The sequence below is a fragment of the Schistocerca cancellata genome, chromosome 7, assembly GCF_023864275.1.
Source record: "Schistocerca cancellata isolate TAMUIC-IGC-003103 chromosome 7, iqSchCanc2.1, whole genome shotgun sequence".
NCBI lineage: Eukaryota > Metazoa > Arthropoda > Insecta > Orthoptera > Acrididae > Schistocerca > Schistocerca cancellata.
In genome coordinates, this window is record NC_064632.1 from 538,234,344 (window position 1) to 538,257,156 (window position 22,813).

At 42.7% G+C, this 22,813-nt stretch overlaps 1 long non-coding RNA gene across 1 annotated transcript in view; it reads right to left on the reverse strand.

Annotated features, from left to right (window-relative positions):
• The window catches only part of LOC126092218 (uncharacterized), a 763,777-nt gene that overhangs the window by 361,532 nt on the left and 379,432 nt on the right, over window positions 1-22,813 (reverse strand). The gene's annotated exons all lie outside the window — the stretch shown is intronic.

Consider the following 22,813-nt stretch of genomic DNA (forward strand, 5'->3'; position numbering starts at 1 on the left):
CACAGCTACAATTTATCTGGCAGCTGGAGCGTTTTATTTCAGTACACATACAATCAACATTTGCGGAATGTCTCCAGAGCTACTAAACGTCTCCCTCACGGAGAACGTACTAGAACAGCTACAGGAAATTCAAGAAAATGCTGGAGCTGCATCCATCGGTGAGACTTTCGTTAGCTGGCTTTCGTGATATGTGAGAGCCGAGGGTCCGCTAGATTGCCTTCGTTAACCAACGTCGAAGGACGCAGTGGAGGCGCCGCACTCTCGAATCAGGTCGTCCCACGATGGAGGTTCGGACTCTCGGCGGTGACCCAGAAATATAGCGGCACGAGTTCCATGCCTAACTCAGGAATCACATCGCGTAAATGAACAAGTCAATTCATTTTCTGTTAAAACTTCTAGGTTGTGAGACCGATTTACAAATCTGTTTCGTAATGTTTCATCCCAATTTCCAGGGATATCTTCAGAAATCAAACTGATCTCTCAGTTGAAAGCTCAACGGATCCAGAACTAATAGGTGTATTATGAGCTTCGAACAGGGAACTACCATTGGCCATGTTACACTGAATGCATATGATTATCTCTGGAATTACGATGTGTTGTATAGCTAGAGAAGGCCGAAATGCACGCGTTAAACTCAGGCAGGCGGGCGTGAGGTCTGAAACAGGATACGTAATGAATGCTATAGAGAAAAGTACGTAGCTTCTGGAATACTTAACTTTAATCCACATTTGTAGAACATTGCTCTTGATGATACAGAAGTATTATAGCAATTGCATACGGCGCCTTGCTAGGTCGTAGCAACTGTGGCTGAAGGCTATGTTAACTATCGTCTCGGCAAATGAGAGCGTAATTCTCAGTGAACCATGGCTAGCAACGTCGGCTGTACAACTGGGGCGAGTGCTAGTACGTCTCTGTAGACCTGCCTTGTGGTGGCGCTCGGTCTGCAATTACTGACAGTGGCGACACGCGGGTCCGTCGTATACCGCGGCCGATTTAAAACCTACCACCTAGCAAGTGTGGTGTCTGGCGGTGACACCACACGATCTATATAAATGTCTTCTGCAAAAATGGTTCAAATGGCTCTGAGCACTATGGGACTTAACATCTGTGGTCATCAGTCCCCTAGAACTTAGAACTACTTAAACTTAACTAACCTAAGGACATCACACACATCCATGCCCGAGGCAGGATTCGAACCTGTGACCGTAGCAGTCGCGCGGTTCCGGACTGCGCGCCTAGAACCGCTAGACCACCGCGGCCGGCAAATATCTTCTGCCTCTCTAGATAATAGTACTTGATCATGAGTTGTTTTCGCTGGAGTGCTAGTCTCGCAAAGTTTTATCATGTGTTCTCCACCCTGTCAAGTATTTTACCCTAAGACCGACACATAAGTTTATCCGGATTCCAGTAACATTCCACTGAACAAGTGTTAGTACTTTTTTTCGTGGTAGGTATGTATACTTGACATATCAGCTGTCGCAGGTGTCTGACGTACGTATTCATGTATGTTTCCATGTGGGATATTCAGCGGCGAAATAACTGTTAAAATTAATGGTGAACCTTCAGTTATCCTTTATTTTCTACATTTCGTTAGTAGTTTCGGTCATATGACCATTATCAAACTAAGCTGGCATAAACGGTATGAAAGTTATACTATAATTTGAACAAAATAAATTTGCTCTTTTGTGCCCACCATAGTAGTAACAATTTTTACAACAATGAATGTGTACGCAGTAACTATTGAACACAGTCACTATTGTAAAAAATTATTATCGTAAAACAGATTGAATAACTAGCAAAAGGATAACGCAGTCGGGGCGTGGAAAGTCAGAAGCGTGAACGTTGTAGGGAAGATAGAAATTCTGGAATAGGAAGTGCTAAATCTCAAACTAGATGTAGGTGGGGGTCAGTGAAATGAAATGGTAAGAAGAAAAAGATTCTTGGTCTGTAGAGTATAGGATAATAGCAATAGCAGCAGTAAATGGTATAACGGGAGTATGATTCTTTTTGAATAGATAGGTAGGACAGAGAATGAGTTGCAGTGTTCAGTGATAGGGTTGTCCTAATCAGAATCGACAACAGGCCATCACCGACAACGACAGTTCGCGTATACCTGCCGACGTCGCAGCTGAAAGTAAAGAGATAGAGAAAGTATTTGAAGATATTGAACTGGTAATTCATTACCTAAAGAAAGACCTAATAGTTATGGAGGATTGGAACGCGGTTGTAGGCGAAGGCGTTGCGGGAGAATATGGGCTTTGGAACAGGAATAGGAGAGGACAAAGACTAAATGAGTTCTGCAATAATTTTCAGATGAGTAATAGTTAATCGTCTGTTCGAGAACCACAAGAGGAGGACGTATACTTGGAAAAAGCCGTGAAATACCGGATGATTTCAGTTAGATTACATCATGGTGAGGAAGAGATTCCAAAATCAGATACTGGATTTTAAGGCGAACCCAGGAGGAGATATACACTGAGATCACAATTTAGTGGTGATGAAGAGTTGGCTGTAGTTTAAAAGACAAGTCAGGAAGAACCACTTCCCAAAGAAGTCGAACACGGAAGTACTAAGGAATGAAGAGATGCGCTTGGAGATACTATAGATACTGCGATAAGGAATAGGTCAGTAGGCAGTTGAGTTGAAAAGAAATGGACATCACTAATAACGGCAAACACTAGCTAAATAAATAAGTAAATAAATACAAAAAAGAACGTTTCGAAATTCGATAGCTTTAGGATAGTAGTCTATCAAGACTGTTGGTTACCGTTCCCAGGTATCACTGATCATGTTGATCAGGATCCCAGGACTATCATGAGAGTGTATAATCAATGAGTTCAGGGGGGGGGGGGGGGGGCACACGTAGCACCATGCTGGATCTCAACGGTCCATTACGACTAAGGCGCGAGACAGTAAATCTCACACACACGTCACCCTCCTTTAGTCAGATTATTAGCCTGTTCGCTTCAAGACAAGTTTCCACAACAGCAGAACGACCATGTCTGGATGACCACTGGCAGTGCAGTGACCATTGCTGAGGCTTCCCTTGACGCGGCAGGAGAAAGAGTGCGCCCAACAATAACACTGGGCACCTCGTCTTTTTTTTTCCGAGGTATTCTGGTTCTTCGTACAGAAATGCGACAGACGTACCCGTGTGTGGGGAGGCTCTGAGGCGATGGTCAACATCATGTACAAATTTTAAAAAATGTAACAATGTCAGTTCCTTTTGCTACCAGTTTCGGTTCTGAATCATCGTCAACTGCAGCTGTACAACATACATAAGTGAACAATGTGACAATGCCAAACGAAATAAGAAAAACAGAAAAAGTGTAAAAACGATCAAAATGCCTACGAAAATTGTCACAGATGTACATGCATTAAAATAAGATATCACAGGAAACCATGGTTGCCAAGATAATATGAAATCGAAAATGGTAACGAGATAAAAATATGATGGCATATTGACACAAGGACAGCAAGTGATATACAGCAATACACGTCAAAGAACTTCAATGTCAATGATGACAGTGTTGGCCGCATCCAACGAAGTTATCTTGGCAATTGTGGTTCCATGTGATAACTTATTTTATAGCATGTGTGACATGTCATACATATGTGATAATTTTCGCCAGTATTTTGATCGATTTTGGGTTTTCCTGTTTTTCTTATTACGTTTGGCATCGTAGCATTGCCCATTTTGTATGTTGAACAGCTGCCGTTGATGATGGTTCAGAACAGAACCCGTTAGCAATATAAAATTTCATATCACAGACAGCACAGTGTTACGCATATTTTAAAATTTCATTGGTAAGTTTAATAACAGTACTAAAAGCAGGATATAAAATTTATGGGAAATTTCTTAATCAACGATAAAAAACTATCTCTTATGTAATAATCTCAGATGAACCATCAGTCTTTAGGCAGGGACGTTCGTGTAACGATAATATATTTTCAATAAGACAAATTATTGAAAAACTTTGGGAATTCGTCTTAGAAAGGCAATGAGCATTTATTGTTTACGAGAAAGCCTTCGATAAGGTCAGACACCTTTTCGGACAATATTGGAAATAATATCTTTTCCTAAACACTTTCTTAATTCAATAAAGAATCTCTGTGTAAATGCGAAAATAGTTCTAAGTTCATGTTCGAAATCGTCGGATGAAACTTTAATAAATCGAGGTGTCCGACAACGGTGGTAGTCCATTACCCACTTTGTTTAACTCATATATCGGAAATATGAAACACAGTTATCAATTAAAATAGAATTTAGCACACCATTAAATAATGCGCTATACGCCTATCACCAGATAGTTACACAGGAAATACGAGATCATTTATGAAGAATCGTATATAGACTGAGTCAAAACGGAATATGTTCAGAGGGAAGAATCAAGTCGGATAGAAAATAATAATGAATCAGAAAATTCTAGACAAAGTAACGCACTTCAGTTTTCTAGGATTTAATATTAGTTTTAACTGTGACAAAGACATTGTGAAGAAGATTAAGAAATATCAAGCTCGCTGCGGAACAATTGGAAGGACTTTGGGAAGAGAGAGAAGAAAGGAAACACAAATCCAATTCTATAAAATTATGGCTGTAGGTAGTCTAGTTCCGAACCATAGACAATAAAAAAAGAAGAAAAACCATAAATATAGGCAGTAGAGATGAAGTTCATAAGATACACAAGGGGTTGTAATACAAAGGATAAAATAAGGAATGAAACAATTAAATTGCATCTTTTCAGCTAATGAGAAGACAGAAGAAAACAGAATGAAATCTATCATTTTTGGTAGAATGACAGAAGGTAGATTGCCGAAAGAGATAATGAATTATGGGCCAATTGGAAAGAGAGAAGTAGGTAGACCTCGTAAGAGACTGAACCTCGTAAGAGATGGATGGATAATGGAGACCGGAAAAAGTGATTATAGCACCTAATCCTTGCAAGATGATAATGATGAGAATATAACCCAAAAACGGCTATTACCCGTGCTGTACTGACGTACGTCTAGACCGAAGGTGCTGTCCTGTTGCAGCGGTAAATCACGTTGTGCATTTGTCTCACCAGCTCATCGTTTATCGAGCAAGTGACACACTACCAGTCGCCAGACACTGCTAGCAACGAGTAATGACGTAACCGTATCTAAAAAATGTCATGATTACCGTCTCGAGTTGCTGATAAAATTCTTTGCTTTACAACCAATTTCATTGGGCAGACCATCATCAGCACATTAAGCGAATATAAAACCACTGATGACAAATAATAAAACCACTGTTGTCTCATCGTAACACATCGTCAATATATAAATTGAAACTTCCTGGCAGATTAAAACTGTGTGCCGGACCGAGACTCGAACTGGGGACCTTTGCCTTTCGCGAGCAAGTGCTCTACAATCTGAGCTACCCAAGCACGACTCACGCCCAGTCCTCACAGCTTTAATTCCGCCAGTATCTCGTCTCGTACCTTCCAAACTTAACGGAAGCTCTCCTGCAAACCTTGCAGAACTAGCACTCCTGAAAGAAAGGATATTGCGGAGACATGGCTTAGCCACAGCCTGAGGGTTGTTTCTAGAACGAAATTTTCACTCTACAGCGGAGTGTGCGGTGATATGAAACTTCCTGGCAGCACGACTCACACCCCGTCCTCACAGCTTCACCTCTGCCAGTTGGTAGCTCGGTTAGTAGAGCACTTGCCCGCGAAAGGCAAAGGTCCCGAGTTCGAGTCTCGGTCCGGCACACAGTTTTAATCTGCTAGGAAGTTTCATATCAGCGGAAACTCCGCTGTAGAGTGAAAATTTCATTCTAAATATATAAATTACCCAGCAGAATTTTATCAGCAGTTATGATATTTTTCGACTGCTCACGAGTTGCGAGCCACCACCTGCTGAAAAAACGAGTGTCGTTCAGTAAGCAATACAACATAGTAATACAATATTTTTTTTCTGAAAGCAGATTGGTTTTATTCGGGATTCCAATACATCATATTATTCACCACTCTACTGGCCACAGAAACCTTTTCATCAACATAACCTCCGTTCCGTGCGACTGCCGCACTCCACTTTACAGTGAGGACCTGTCTACCGACATGGTACCACTTTACTGGTTGACATCGGAGCCAACGAACTGCTGCATCAATAGCCTCCCCAACTCCCATGTACAGCTTCGCGCGGAGTGCAAACAAACGGAAGTCTGAAGGAGAAGTTCGTTTGCCTGTTTGTGGTGAGGAACACGCTGAATCGTTTTGAAACCTCCACTTAGCAAAATTTATGAATGATTGAGCTGATAAACCCCTTAGGTTATTTGATTTTCAAACAGCTGAGCAGAACTCAACGTACTCAGACATTTCTCTCTTTACTTGTTCTATTCAACACTACACTGACAACCAATACTTTTAGCTCAACTCAATTTGACTTTCAATAATCTCTACAAAAGAATGGCCCTGACTAACAATAACCTATACCTTTCATGAATCGCTTACCTCACAAAAATCTTCGTTACTCAAACTACTGCAATACAGCGTGCGCCAATACTGCCAGCTGAATAAAAGATTCTAACTACAGAAGGCAGTAACTACTGATAGGCATAGTTAGCAAATGAAACATTTTAATAGAGAACAAACAATGTATTTACCTTAATAGTGTTAAAAAATCTCTCTCTCTCTCTCTCTCTCTCTCTCTATCTCTCTCTATCTATATATATATATATATATATATATATATATACAGGGTTATTAGAAATGATTGAAGCGATTTCACAGCTCTACAATAACTTTATTATTTGAGATATTTTCAAAATGCTTTGCACACACATACAAAAACTCAAAAAGTTTTTTTAGGCATTCACAAATGTTCGATATGTGCCCCTTTAGTGATTCGGCAGACATCAAGCCGATAATCAAGTTCCTCCCACACTCGGCGCAGCATGTCCCCATCAATGAGTTCGAAAGCATTGTTGATGCGAGCTCGCAGTTCTGGCACGTTTCTTGGTAGAGGAGGTTTAAACACTGAATCTCTCACATAAACCCACAGAAAGAAATCGCATGGGGTTAAGTCGGGAGAGCGTGGAGGCCATGATATGAATTGCTGATCATGATCTCCACCACGACCGATCCATCGGTTTTCCAATCTCCTGTTTAAGAAATGCCGAACATCATGATGGAAGTGCGGTGGAGCACCACCCTGTTGAAAGATGAAGTCGGCGCTGTCGGTCTCCAGTTGTGGCACGAGCCAATTTTCCGCGGGCTACTCGTGAAACTTGCCCGCACGCGTTCAACCGTTTCTTCGCTCACTGCAGGCCGACCCGTTGATTTCCCCTTACAGAGGCATCCAGAAGCTTTAAACTGCGCATACCATTGCCGAATGGAGTTAGCAGTTGGTGGATCTTTGTTGAACTTCGTCCTGAAGTGTCGTTGCACTGTTATGACTGACTGATGTGAGTGCATTCAAGCACGACATACGCTTTCTCGGCTCCTGTCGCCATTCTGTTTCACTGCGCTCTCGAGCGCTCTGACGGCAGAAACCTGAAGTGCGGCTTCAGCCGAACAAAACTTTATGAGTTTTTCTACGTATCTGTAGTGTGTCGTGACCATATGTCAATGAATGGAGCTACAGTGAATTTATGAAATCGCTTCAATCATTTGTAATAGCCCTATATATATCAGTTCATGACATCCAGTCTTACAAATTTACTCTTTCTGATGGACACACGTCCAGATCATCCGCTTTCAAAACTCCGCCATCTCTCTCCCCACGTCCAACACTGCTGGCGGCTCACCTCCAACTGCGCAGCGTTGCGCGCTGTTCACATCCAACTGCCCAACACTACAATGGCAAATACTCCAACAATGCAAACCAGCCACAGACTGCACACAACACAGTCAGTGATTTTCATACAGAGCGCTACGCGACGTTACCAACATAAAAACCTAAACAGCCTATTTACAGTTTCTCCAGTTCCTTGCGGGTAGCGCAATACGCTTCAGAGTTGATAGTTGCACCGTGATGGAGGACATCAAACAGAATAACCCCTTCAGAGTCCCAAAATACTGTCACAATGACTTTACAGCCTGAGGGTTCAGGTTTGAACTATTTCTTCGGAGGAGAGGTGGTGCCGCGCCACTCCCTGTTTCGTCGACTGTGACGAGATTCGACTAGAAATGGTCACTATCAGCCTCGCAACGCGCAAGCATCTCCCACACATGGTCCTTCGTTGCTCTTTATGACCTTCCGTTAGCTGGGGAGGAACCAGCGGCCACACACCTTCTGGTACCCCAACTGGTGGACGCAAGTGTCATCGCTACCAACAGAGGTGTCCAGTTGTGCAGCGATGTGTTTCAATGTGACCCTTAGATCACCTCGAATGAGAGTGTTCCACTTGTTCTGACGCTACAGCAGTCACAGCTGTGAGTGGCCGGGCGTCCCTCAGGATATCAGACCGAAGTGCGCGGCCTTGTTGAGATGATGACAGACACCTCGCCCAACGACTCACCGTGCTTTTGTCTACAGCCACGTCTCCGTAGACATTCTGCAGGCGCCTGTGAATACATGCAATGCCTTAGTTTTCCGCCAAAAGAAACTCAATGACAGTTCTCTGCTAGAAGGGCACTTTCATCACAGGCGCCATTTTGAAGCTGCGTATAGCGCGGTCGCGTATCGGAACTTCAAGAAACTACAGCGGCTGAATCAGAAATGTTTCGATATGTCCCAAAACAAATTCCGCATTTTTTCAAGCGCAACTGGCTGATAAAAAATGTGTTGCTTTACCTAATTAACGGCCCTTGTACATCGGTTAGCAATGTCTGTCATCGAAGTTCAGTTTGACCTGATGACCAGCTGTGTGACAGCTGTTGTTGCTGTCAGTGTTCGCAAGTGTTCAAATGTGTGTGAAATCTTATGGGCCTTAGCTGCTAAGGTCATCAGCCTCTAAGCTTACACACTACTTAACCTAAATTATCCTAAGGACAAACACACACACCCGTGCCCGAGGGAGGACTCGAACCTCCGCCGGGACCAGCCTCACAGTCCATGACTGCAGCGCGTTAGACCGCTTGGCTAATCCCGCGTGGCTCGCAGGTGTGTGTCCTAAATTTTGCAAAAAAATTCAAATGGTTCAAATGGCTCTGAGCACTATGGGACTTAACAGCTATGGTCATCAATCCCCTAGAACTTAGAACTACTTAAACCTAACTAACCTAAGGACATCACACAACACCCAGTCACCACGAGGCAGAGAAAATCCCTGACCCCGCCGGGAATTAAATTTTGCACTCTGTGTATTTTCAAATACCCTATGAATTTTATCTTGTATTCTTACTGCTACATAGTATACACCATGGCAAGTAAAATTCTGTCATATGCTTTCGTTTTTGTGGTCGGAATTTTAAGGTCCAACAGTGTATCTTGATCATAGGAATACTTGAGCACTCACATCTTCTGATAACTTTACCAACAATGAAACAGAGGCGTGATTCACGGACGTAAAAACAGACTTGCAATAAATTTGTATAACACAGAAACGCATTCCAGTCGAGACGAAATTCCTGGAGCACCTTGGTTTCGCCGAAAAGCCGAAACTAAAAACAGGTGAAATATGGACTTACAGTTAGATGGGGAAGTAACAGCGTAAGTAATCAATGCGATAATACTGTGCTAAAACTAAAATCCGAGCACAAGAAATCGGAAGAGTCGAGTTGAAACAGCCGGGCCTGTAGATGGCGGAAATTATCAGAACAACTAGAAGAATTATTATTATCACTGTTTGAAACTGAAAAATATCACAAAATGTTGCATATACTACACTCAAATGCTATTTATACAGTGAGATACTTCTAAGCGGCCTCTTGTAGTCTACCACTGACGTGTTCTGCAATTTAACATGTTCGAAAAATATTTAAAAGAGAATGGCATGTCCTGCAGTTACTGGACGCAGCGGAGTGACCTTTTCGTGGTACACACTCATAGCTTTAGAAAACTTGAAAACCGTGAGGTGCTACGGTAAACATGTGTATCGATGCTTCTCTGCATATTTTCCATTCATTCGTCGAATCGAGATAACGCTCAAATGCCCAAGTTGGTGAGGGGTCTAAGGCACTTCGGTTACCCTTTCCTGGTGCTTGTGTTGTCAGCAGAGAACGACATAACGAGCACCGCGGACTCACTCTGACGAGTCAAGTTATACACAATGGCCACCGTGTCATCCTCTGCCAATGGCATCGTCCCGATCTGTTCTGCGGACATCGGTTATACTCACGTGAAACTTAAGGTATTCGCGACAGTGAGATGTACGTTCTCATTGTAAAAGTTGGTGATTATGAATATTTCGTTATTTTGTTTTAACAACTCACTCATAGCTTGAAAAGAGTAATACCTCCGTAAAAATTAAATTAAATGTCGTAAAGCGTCGTTTGCTGGAAGTATCGTACCGAGTAGATTCAGTGACATGGTCGGAAACAGTGCTCTTCTTCCGCACACATTGCTCCCTCTCCTTACATATATGTGAGAGCAGTTTCGTGTTAGTATTTGTGTTCAGGTGGGTTCTAAGGATTTATGTATAGTGCACTGTTATGTTTATACGAGAGTGAGTCAAATCATAACTTTAAATTTGTAATAACAAATCGAAATTTCACGCCTTTATCCTGTAAGTTGGTAAGCGTGCAACAAACAGCGTGCAGAATGGCCTGTAGGTAGCCGCATAGTGCAGATGTACACATACCGTCGCAGTATCAGTATAAAGATGGCCGCCCCACTTGCGACTTGCACCTGGGAAGAACAACGCCCTGTTATCCGGTTTTTCGTAGTGAAGGTGTGAAACCTATTGAAATTCATCGACGAATGAAGGTTCAGTACGGTGAAGCATGTCTGGCACAACAGCAAGTCTACGAATGGAGCAGGAAGTTCGCAAATGGTGTGACTTCAGTGGAAGATGCTCCTCGTCCAGGTCAGGCACAACGAGTTGCGATTCCACAGAACATTGCAGCAATTGAAGCCACAGAGAAGGAAAACCGCCAAGTGACACTGAATGAGATTACAGCATGTTTACAGATTAGTCATGGGTCAGCACACCACATAGTGCATGATGTGCTCCAGTTTCGCAAAATGTCTGCAAGGCGGGTGAAACGGCTGCTGACTCCTGAAGCCGGCCGCGGTGGTCTAGCGGTTCTAGGCGCTCAGTCCGGAACCGCGTGACTGCTACGGTCGCAGGTTCGAATCCTGCCTCGGGCATGGGTGTGTGTGATGTCCTTAGGTTAGTTAGGTTTAAGTAGTTCTAAGTTATAGGGGACTGATGACCACAGATGTTAAGTCCCATAAGTGCTCAGAGCCATTTGAACCATATTTTTTTTTTACTCCTGAAATGAGACAATGACGTGTTGATGCTTGTGAAGAACTTCTTCGGCGCTTTGAACGAGAAGGTGATGGCTTACTTGCAAGAATCGTTACTGGGGACGATACCTGGGTTCACTTCCACCGGCCGGAAACGAAGAGAGCGAGCAAGGAATGGCGCCATTCCTCATCCCCAAAACAAAAGAAGTTTAGAACAGAACCATCAGCAGGGAAGGTTATGCTGACTCTCTTTTGGGACGCAAAAGGCGTCATTTTGGAGCATTACATGCCTAGATGGACCACTGTCACCAGTGCATCATACACAAATCACCTAAAAAAATCATCTCCGGCCTGCAATCAAACCAAAGCGACGTGGATTGCTGTCAGCAGGTGTCGTTTTGCCACATGACAATGCAAGGCCCCACACTACCCATACAACAGTTGCAGCAATCACACATTTTGAGTGTCTTCCTCATCCACCATACATACCAGACCTTGCCCCAAGCGTTCCATATGTTTGGACCACTCAAAGACGCAATGTGAGGATAGAAGTTCCGTTCTGATGAAGAGGTACGCCACGCGGTGCATGAGTGATTGCGCGGACTACCAAAATAATTTATTTCGAAAGGAATTTATGCACTTTGTGTGGTGTCACCGCCAGACACCACACTTGCTAGGTGGTAGCCTTTAAATCGGCCGCGGTCCGTTAGTATATGTCGGACCCGCGTGTCGCCACTATCAGTGATTGCAGACCGAGCACCGCCACACGCCAGGTCTAGTCTAGAGAAACTCCCTAGCACTCGTCCCAGTTGTACAGACGACTTTGCTAGCGATGGTTCACTGTTTACAGACGCTCTCATTTGCCGAGACGACAGTTTAGCATAGCCTTCAGCTACGTCATTTGCTACGATCTAGCAAAGCGCCATATTCAGTCACTATACGTCTTCTGAACAGGTGAGATTGAATCATGTACCGTCAAGAGCGACATTCCTCATTAATGGATTAAAGTTAAGAAACTAACTAATTATGTTCGATTTCTGCACTCTCATTCCTTGTCACTTTCCAGACCTCACGTTAGTGTAGTTCTTCCCTCCTCACGCCAGCCTGCGTGAGCTAAAACGCGTGCATTTCGGCCTCCTTTCGTAACACGGTGTTGGCTCTTCAGCCAACTACAACACTTTGTAAGCGCTGAAGGACTTGCATTGAGCATGGGGGAGATTATGTTGAAAGTGATACAGCTTTGTACCACTTCTGCACAATAAATAATATTTTTAAAAAATATTTAAGGTTTTCATTTGAATCACCTTCGTATAATGGAGCCTACTTCTCTCTAATGGCACCAAGGGGACCGCCAAACTTAACGTCTCCATTTGAGGAACGGATCACCATCAGGAGTGCCACAATATGTTACTTTATGAGACACTGCTGCGAGTTTTTGGACTCAATCCGAGACAATGGCGTAGTGACACGCCGCGCTAGTTGTGGGGTCTCTTCACGGCACTGCCAGTGCGTCGAGGACCAAACCCCTCCCACCCCTTTTTTCATGTCCTCTGTTGGGTCATAGCACTACGTGTCCAGAAATCTTAACACAAAACTCCCATTCTCCGATATAATAAAGACAAAGAAACCTCTTCTCTGAGTAGAAACTGAACACTGATAAAACTTAACAATTCTCTTGAATCACACAAATACTTTGGAAGTCGAACACGAGTAAATCTGAACAAAATGTTTTGAAAAAAAAACTCTTCGCATAACATAGAAGTTTCGGAATCAAGGTAATAGTAAATAATAATATCAACACAAGTGACTTTTAATTTTCTTCTGTTCGTTCTCGTTCAAGGTGTTGTAGTGGTTCCACATATTTAACCGACACCCATTCTTTCAAAAATGATCTTCAGCATGTTGCCGTAGTGCTTCTTGTGGTTGCGATACGTGCTGATTTTTGCGTATTCACACTTCATGTAAACGCCGAATTCTGTCTCGTTGTCCGACCCAAGTTTGTTGATGACATAACTAACATATTTTCCCAGTAACCAGCTAATGTCGTTGGTTTTTCATTTCGGAAAGTATGTCATGTCTGGTCTCAGGAGGAGCGATGGCGTTATATATTCCGTCGAGGATCTGGTGAGATACGCGATTTGTTGCCTGATCCAATTCCAGTTGTTCACATTGCCGCCACAGGTCAATCTGTGGATGAGTGTATCCACCAGATTGCATTTTCCACAAAGGTGTGTCTGGTTTAAACTAATCTCATATAGTCTCTCGTTGGTGCTGATGACATTGTTAACTGTTTTGTACCATGCGGAAATAGCGTCTGTAGATAGCCCGGCATAGTTGATGTTCCGCCATACAGCTTTCCAGTCACAATTAAGGAATTTCTTTACAATTTTGTTTCTGCCCTCATTTAACTTCCTTTCAAGTATGATGTCGCGCGCTGTGATACATATGTTGCTTCTGATTTCGTCACTAAGATAACTTGCTTCGAGGAAGACGTTCCTCACATACTGCAGACGGGTATTAATTCTTCGCACATCGATCGGTGCTTGCAGGCTATGGGGTGTCACAGCCTCAAAGAGATTTGCGGTTATTCATTGTGGAAGTTCTCTGAGTATGTGGAAAGTCCGTTTGAGGAACAGAGCAGACGCTTTTTTTCGAATATCCACCAAACCGAGGCCCCCGTTTCTGACATCCAGTATAACGGTAGTCGCACCAACCCTGAATATGTCTCCTCGCCATAAATAATTGGTAACAGTGGCCATGATCCCTTTCGCTACTAGTTTGGGGATAGGAAATACTTGCGCAGTGAAATACGCTTTAGTCAAAATGCAGGAGTTGATGAATCTGACTTTTTGCACCTGGTCCATAGTTCGATGGATTTTCTCCATTACAGCACCATGAACGTTCCTCCTATTTTCCACCCAGTTAAAAACAGCCATTCTCATCGGACATGCCATTAAGGTTATTCCCAAAGTTTTGTGTTTGTTGTCTTGTTTTGCCCATGCCAGTCGGAGGTGATCTAGGCCGCGTAGATTCAATATTTTGCTTTTGTTTTCATTTGTTGTCGCTCCCGACGCTAGACAATACTTTTGGATTTCTCTTTCCAGTGTAACTGTCTCCTCTTTATTCCTTATTACAACACCCACGTCGTCAGCATAAGCTCGTATGACGGTTTCCTCACCACTCATGGTTACGCCTGTTAATCTTGCGTGGACAGTGCGGAGAACGGGCTCTAAAGATACGGAAAATAAAAACATAGATAAGGGACTGCATGTGGAACCCCTAGTCTTATCTGTATGGGTTTAGATGTTTGGCCATTGATTGCTATTTTCGCATTTTTATCTGTTGCAATATTTCTTACAAGGGAACCTCCCCATCGCACCCCCCTCAGATTTAGTTATAAGTTGGCACAGTGGATAGGCCTTGAAAACTGAACACAGATCACCCGATAAAACAGGAAGAAGTTGTGTGAAAAAAATAAGCAAAATATACACACTGAGTAGTCCATGCGTAAGATAGGCAACGTCAAGTATAAGGTGAGATTAGGAGCGCCGTGGTTCCGTGGTTAGCGTGAGCAGCTGCGGAACGAGAGGTCCTTGGTTCAATTCTTCCCTAAAGTGAAAAGTTTACTTTCTTTATTTCCGCAAAGTTATCATCTGTCCGTTCGTTCATTGACGTCTCTGTTCACTGTAATAAGTTTAGTGTCTGTGTTTTGCGACCGCACCGCAAAATCGTGCGATTAGTAGACGAAAGGACGTGCCTCTCCAATGGGAATCGAAAACATTTGATCGCAAGGTCATAGGTCAACCGATTTCTCCACAGGAAAACACGTCTGATATATTCTATACGTCACTGTTGACGACATGTGCGTCACATGACAGGAATATGTTGTCGACCCACCAAACTTATACACTTGGCGAATGGGTAAAAAGATTCTTCTACCTTGCCCGATTAAGGTTTTCTTGTGGATGTGATAATCACTGCCAAAAAAGTGATGAAAACATAAGAGTTTATCACATAAACTGCAACATATGAATGCAACAGTTTCACAGTCGCACAGTTTTCCCTGTGCTCTGTTAAAACATATGTTTTTAACGTTTTCAAATTTTTCCGTGTGTAGACCGTCAAATTGTGAACACGTCCTGGAATTTTGGAGAGCGAAGTTGATTATGTTTTGAGTGCCTGAACTTTGATAACTGACACACGATCACGTAAACAATAATGCTCTGTGTACCTGTGCAGCTTCGAAAAATAACTGCCTGAAAATAAAAAATTAAACTTTTCACTCGAGGGAAGACTCGTACCAAGGACCTCTCGTTCTGTAGCTGCTCACGCTAACCACGGGACCACGGCGCTCCTGACCTCTCACTATCCTTGATGTTGCATATCTTGCACATGGACTACTCAGTTTGTATATTTTGCTTATTTTTTTCATAGTTCCACACAACTTCTTCCTGTTTTCTCGAATGATCTGTATTCAGTTTTTCAAGGCCTATCCACTGTGCCAACTTGTAACTAAATCTGAGGGGGGTGCGATGGGGAGGTTCACTTGTTAGCATGTTGACAATCTGAGGGTGGAAAGCCATTCTTGACAGCTTCGCAAAGAGGTATCTATGACTAACGCGGTCAAAACCTTTGTTGAAATCTACAAAGATTAAAGCACATTTTATACTTGTCACTGAGGTAATTGCAATGACGTCTCTGTATGCAGATAGACTTTCGAATGTTGTTCTGGTTGGAGAACAAGATTGATGATGACTCAATCTTTTGTTGGAAAAGGCAGGGAGTCTTTTGTTGATAATACGCAAAATTATTATGTAACCAGAATTTAGTAGCGAAAGAGGCTGAAAATTGTTTAAGTTGGTTTTGTCTTTACTCTTAGGAATCAGTACTATTTTACTTTCCTTAAACTCTGCAGGGACCGCTTTTCCGTTCAGGACTTCATTCGCCATGGAAGTGATCTTGTTCCCAATTATAGACCAGTAGCAGGCATAAAACTCCACAGGGAGGCCATCAAGTCCCGGAGATTCTTTGAGAGGTGAGTTACGCACTGCGTCATGCAATTCATATTTAGTAATAGGTGACAGGATGTAAGCGCTTTCTGTTTCCGACAATTGTGGACCTAAAATAGTGAGAAAGTCCTCGGGAGCTGCATCGTCCAATGTGGTAGGGGCATATAAGTCGTCATAGTACCTGTGGACTTCGTCCAGTATTTCTTTCTGTAATGTGAGCCTTGTACCAGTATGCGTCTGGACTTCATCAATAAAATTTGACGTCTGTTTTTAGCATGCCGCACCAAGTGATACAGAGAAGCTGTTTCATCTGCTACTACTGATGTGACTTTCTATTTAATTGTTAGTCCCTCCATCTGTTGCCGTTTAATGCTGAATAACTTGGCTTTTATTTTTTTGATATCATTCAGGCGAATTATGTCATGTGCCTGTTGATACAAGACTCTTAAAACTTTATAATAAAACTCCATTGTATTCCTCAACTCCCAGAGCCTCGCTACAGTATACTGCATGAGAACTTTCCACAGCCTTGGTTTAGACCTCCTAGTCCACCAGTCAATGACTGTTGGGTGCTTGTCTGCTGTGCGGAGGCACATAGTCCACGCTACTCTTATTTCCTGGGTCGCAGGTTCGAATCCTGTCTCGGGCATGGATGTGTGTGATGTCCTTAGATTAGTTAGGTTTAAGTAGTTCTAAGTTCTAGGGGACTGATGACCTCAGATGTTAAGTCCCATAGTGCTCAGAGCCATTTTCTTATTTCCTGTTCCAGTTCTTCGTCAGTTAAAACAGAGATATTCAAATTCCATTGGCCTCCGAACCGACGGGTTGACTGTACACTTAAATTAAAGCAAGTTAAAAGTGTATTGTGATCGCTAAAATACACGGGAGCAGTTTCAACGTTTAATAAATAATTTTGCACATTTGGTGACACGTAAATTCTATCTAGGCTGCTGCGGGAGTGGCTGGTTATATACGTGAACTCGACTGACGTCGGGTGCTGAAGTTCCCACACATCCTTAAGTTGTAGATCACTTACTATCCCTTTTAAGTGTGGCGAGTGGTTGAAATTGGTTTAAAACACAGTTAAAATCTCCACCTAGTATAAGAGAAAACGGATTTTTCCTCAATAAATAGTTCATCTTGAAAAAACTTCGCACGATCCAATTTATGGGAATTTCCTGATGGGGCGTAAAGGTTAAGTACGGTCACGTCGAAAATTTTTATGCCTATGGCTCTTCCTGATTCTAGTCGTTCGATTTCAGTCACCGGAATGCCTTCCCTTATAAGAATGGCTGTAGCGATATTGGCTTCCGTAGAAACATTAACTATTTAAAAAAAGCCTGGGATCCGAAATTCCGTTATCGCAACTTCTTGTAGCAACTCGATATCTGTCCCAGACTGGTACAAGAATTCTTTTAGTGCTGCCAATTTCAAGGGTTACTGTATTTTATTAATGTTAACAGTAGTAATGCTATAAGCTTGCATCACAGACACATCAGAAGAAGCTATTTTGGATGAGGATCGGTATGATTATAGCAGCAACGTGTTTCTCTACAAGTCACGATCTTTACATGCTGTGTGCCCATTACATGTACTAACTTCCTAGAAATATTTTTACTGCTTTCAAACAAAGTGCTTGAAAAGAAAATTATCCTGAAATCCTGACAATTCATTGCTATAAGCCACTGTGGTCTTTCTCTTTCTCCTTGTCAGTGTTGGCCCTGATGACTTCATATTTAATATTCTTTTTCTTGATTTCTTTCTTCTCTGGTGTGGCTTTCGCTTGATGACGCGTGACAGCAAGACCTGGTTTCGGTCGCAGCCTCCGACGGTGGCCGTCTGGCGCAACGGCGGTGGCTTGCGTGTCGTCAATATTTGTCTCCGGCGTGTTGTCTGTTGTGTTGTCTTGCTGGCGAGGCGGTGATGCTTGTTTATTACCTCCTTCGGCGCGGTGTTGCGCTAGAGTCTGCAGGTTGTTTACTTGGTACTTCCTCGTACTGTTAGCACTCTATGGGCTGTGCACTTGATGCGGTTATTGCAGCTGTGACCTCAGACTCAGGGTCACATTTCTGTGAAAGGTCACTACCAGCTGCGTCACTATCTGTTCGTGGCAGTATAATTCCTTGTGCGGAAGTGGGAGCCACATCGACCTGCGTTTCATCTTTTCCCACTTCCAACAGATCTTCAGGACTTGGCTTCGGCTGCCTGGCAGTGGGTGTTTCACAGGAAGAGTCCTCATCAACATTTTTTTTTCAGTGTCCTCTAGAGGACGCTTTTTAGTGGGAATCTCGCTGTCACGGGAGCAGGTTTTAAAGACGGAAATTCATTAACATTAAGTGCAAAATTTTCAGAGGCAGTAACAGGATCCACGACAGCCGCCGGCTCTGATGTATTGCTAGCTGGCAACAAATCGTTGAGTGTTAATTTCCGGCATTGCGTAAGGTTATTTTTTTAGCACAAAAACACGGCGAGGGCAGTCCTGACGGAGGTGACCAGACTCGTTACATACATGTCATGTAGGGGTTTGCCCTGAGTAAATAACGTGCGCCTTGTGCCCGTCAACAAAGATGTGGGAGGGAATGTTTGCCTTCACTTCCATCTCCACGGAGCAAATGCCGTTAAAGCACTGCAGCTTTAAATGCGAAGCCCACCTTTCGTTTTCGTTGCCGGCCGGTGTGGCCGTGCGGTTATAGGCGCTACAGTCTGGAACCGCGTGGCCGCTACGGTCGCAGGTTCGAATCCTGCCTCGGGCATGGATGTGTGTGATGTCCTTAGGTTAGTTAGGTTTAAGTAGTTCTAAGTTCTAGGGGACTGATGACCACGGTAGTTAAGTCCCATAGTGCTCAGAGCCATTTGAACCATTTGAACCCACCTTTCGTTGATTATTTGTCTGACAACCCCATACTTTGAAAGGACATCTTTAATTTTCGAGTAGTCTACTTCTATGGGAATATTCAAAACCCTAACATTTCTAATTACAGACTCGGAATTCCTGAGTTTTACAGTACTTTTAGTACCATCACGTTGTATAAATTCTGTTTCATAACCAAATTTTTGCCAGAAAGCGGTCTACACTCACGGGATCGTTAACCTTTACAAAAATGCAGTATTCATCATAGTTGCATGGTATGAACAGATTCAGAATGAAGGCCAATTACCTCGGCAATCCAGTCGTGCATTTCAAGTGCAGAGGGCTGTACCCGATGGGTGTACTTGTCGAAGGTGAAAATCACGGTGTTTTTTCTCACGGAGTTTGCCGTGTGTTCTGCAGCGAAAAAATTTCGGACAACGCCGAAATCCCAACGCCACTATGTAGAAAGACGACACGAACGAAGACCAATAGCTCAATTTATAACATTTAATTCACGTTCAAAACGCCAATAGACAATCACGAAACACGAAAACACTGGCGTAAACACTGAACGTTCACGGAGCAATCTTGAGGAGCGTGCGACCGCGGCGACAGCTAAGGCCAGACTGACCTCGGCAACAGAGGCGCATAGTAAATCGGTAATTGTGTCTTCGGATAGTGGAAGAAGTCTTCTTAATCGAATCAAAAGGAATCTTATTTATTTTATAAAATCGTTAGTGATTACTGTATGACTGAGTTTTTACTTACATCTTCCTTTACTGAGTCCGAAGTCCGTCATTTTCTTCACGTTTGAGATTTGCAATACATGGACGTGTTTTCCGCCTCCATCGAAGTCCTATATCCTCTAACACATTATATCAGTTTTAATAAGGATATCCAAAGAGCTACCGCCAGTGCTGTTATTGTTATTTTTTATTTACACATCAAGTTCCGTAGGACCAAACTGAGGAGTAAATCTCCAATGTCATGGAACGTGTCAGTACATGAAATTACACCTTAAAAGAAATAACAGATAAAAATAAAACGTATATGAACCCCAAACGGTGAAGCCATACGTTTGAATAAACGCAATCAACAGTATAAGAGAAGAATCAGCTTAAGTTTTCAAGCAACACCTCAACAGAATACAAGAAGTGACCCATGCGGAAACTCTTCAGCTTCGATTTGAAAGCACGTGGATTACAGATAAGATTTTTGAATTATTGTGGTTGCTTATTGAAAATGGATGCAGCAGTATACTCCACACTTTTCTGCACAAGAGTTTAGGAAGTCCGATCCAAATGCAGGTTTGATTTCTGCCGAGTATTAACCCAGTGAAAGCTGCTTATTCTTAGGAAAAAGCTAATATTGTTAACAGGAAATGACAGTAAGGAATATATATATTGAAAGGCCAATGTCAAAATACCCAGACTCGTGAACAGGGGTCGACAAGAGGTTCGCGAACTTACACCACTTACTGCCCAAACCGCCAGTTTCTGAGCCAAAAATATCCTTTTAATATGGGAAGAGTTACCCCAAAATATATACCATACGACATAAGAGAATGAAAGTAAGCAAAGTCGGCTGATTTTCGTGTCGAACGATCTCTTACTTCAGATACTGTTCGAATAGTAAAAATGGCAGCATTAAGTCTCTGAACAAGATCCTGAACGTGGGCTTTGTGGGACAGTTTGCTATGTATCTGAACACCTAGAAATGTGAACTGTTCAGTTTCGCTAATCATATGCCCATTCTGTGAAATTAAAACATCAGGTCTTGTTGAATTGTGTTAGGAACTGTAAAAAGTGAGTCTTACTGTGATTTTGCGTTCGTTTACTTTCTACAAGCCATGAGCTAATGTCATGAACTGCACTATTTGAAACAGAGCCACTGTTGCACACAACATCCTTTGCTACGAAGCTAGTGTCATCAGCAAACAGAAATAGCTTAGAGTAACCGCTAATACTAGACGACAAATCATTTATATAAATAAGCAACAGCAGTGTCCCCAACACTGATCCATGATCCCATTTGACTGTACTCCACTCAGACCCTACATCACAGCCATTCTCAATACTATGAATAATAACCTTTTGCTGTCTGTTGTTAAAGTACGAGGTGGGCTAGCTGTGAGCTACTCTCCGTATTCCGTAATGGTCTCACTTCTGGAGTAATATTTTGTGATGAATTCAATCAAACGCATACGACGTACAGGTCGCTGGCTCGGTCGTTCACGACCTCACAGCTACGTCACAGTGAGTCAGGACACGGACCACTTTACTGGAAGAGCTGAAGAGCGGCGATGTCCGGGACATCGACTGTCGGCAGGGCAACAGGTAGGGCGCACCGACAGCGACGACGCTACACATTAAATAAAAAAAATATGCCTAGGGCTCCAAACCTTTTGTCTAACTCATCCAGTACCACACAGAGAAAAGAGAATGTAGCATTTTCAATTGTTAAACGACTTCTGAAGCCGAACTGTACATCTGACAGCGAATTATGTGATATAAAATGATCAACTATCCTTACACATACAGCCTTTTCAATAACTTTAGCGAACACTGATGGCATAGAAATAGGTCGAAAATTGTCTACATTATCGCTTTCTCCTTCCTTATCAACCGACTTTACTTTAATCGTTCAGGAAACTGACTATTAATGACTAAGTACAGGGCTAACATGTGCATGTCAGTACTTTAATATTCTGCTAGGCACTCCATCATATCCATGAGAGTCCATAGTGTTCAGTGGTTTAATTATTGACTCAATCTCCCCCTTATCTGTATCACAGAGGAGTATTTCAGACATCAATCTCGGAAAGGCATTCGCCAAGAGAGTTACATGATTCCCCGTTGAAACTAAATTTTTATTTAATTCATCAGTAATGTTCAGAAAATGATTGTTAAGTACTGTACATATATCTGATTTATCAGGAAGAGAAATATTTTTACTACGGAATGACTTCACATCGTCAACGTTGTGCTGCTGAAGGGACGCTTTCTTCACAACTGACCATATGGTTTTAATTTTATCCTGTGAATTAGCTATTCTATTTGCGCACCACGTACTCTTTGCCCTCCTAATAACATTTTTAGCACCATACAGTACTGCCTGTAATGGGCTACTGTAGCTTGATTGTGACGTTTCTAATATTTTGATATAATTCCCGCATTGTTCTACATGATATTTTCTGTGTTCCACTCGTACTTTATTATGGTAAACATGCAATTCTCTGCAATGTTTCGAGAACAAATTCTCACTTTACAGTGCAATGTACGTTGATACGAAACTTCCTGGCAGATTAATATGTGAGCCGGAACGAAACTCAAACTTTTGATATTTCCATTTTGTGTGCAAGTGTTCTACCACCTGAGCTATCCGATCACGACTCACGACCACTATTCACAGCATTACTTCCACCAATACAGCATCGCCTTCCCCGTGAGATTTAGTCCCGCAAGTAGTGCAGGAGAAATTCTGCGATCTCTGGAAGTTATGAGGTGAGGTGCTGGAGGAATTAGATCTGTGAGCACGGGTCGTGAGTCGTGATCAGGTAGCTCAGGTGGTAGAACACCTGGCCACGTAACTCGTGTTCCAGTCTCGATACGTACAGAGTCTTAATCTCCCAGCAAGT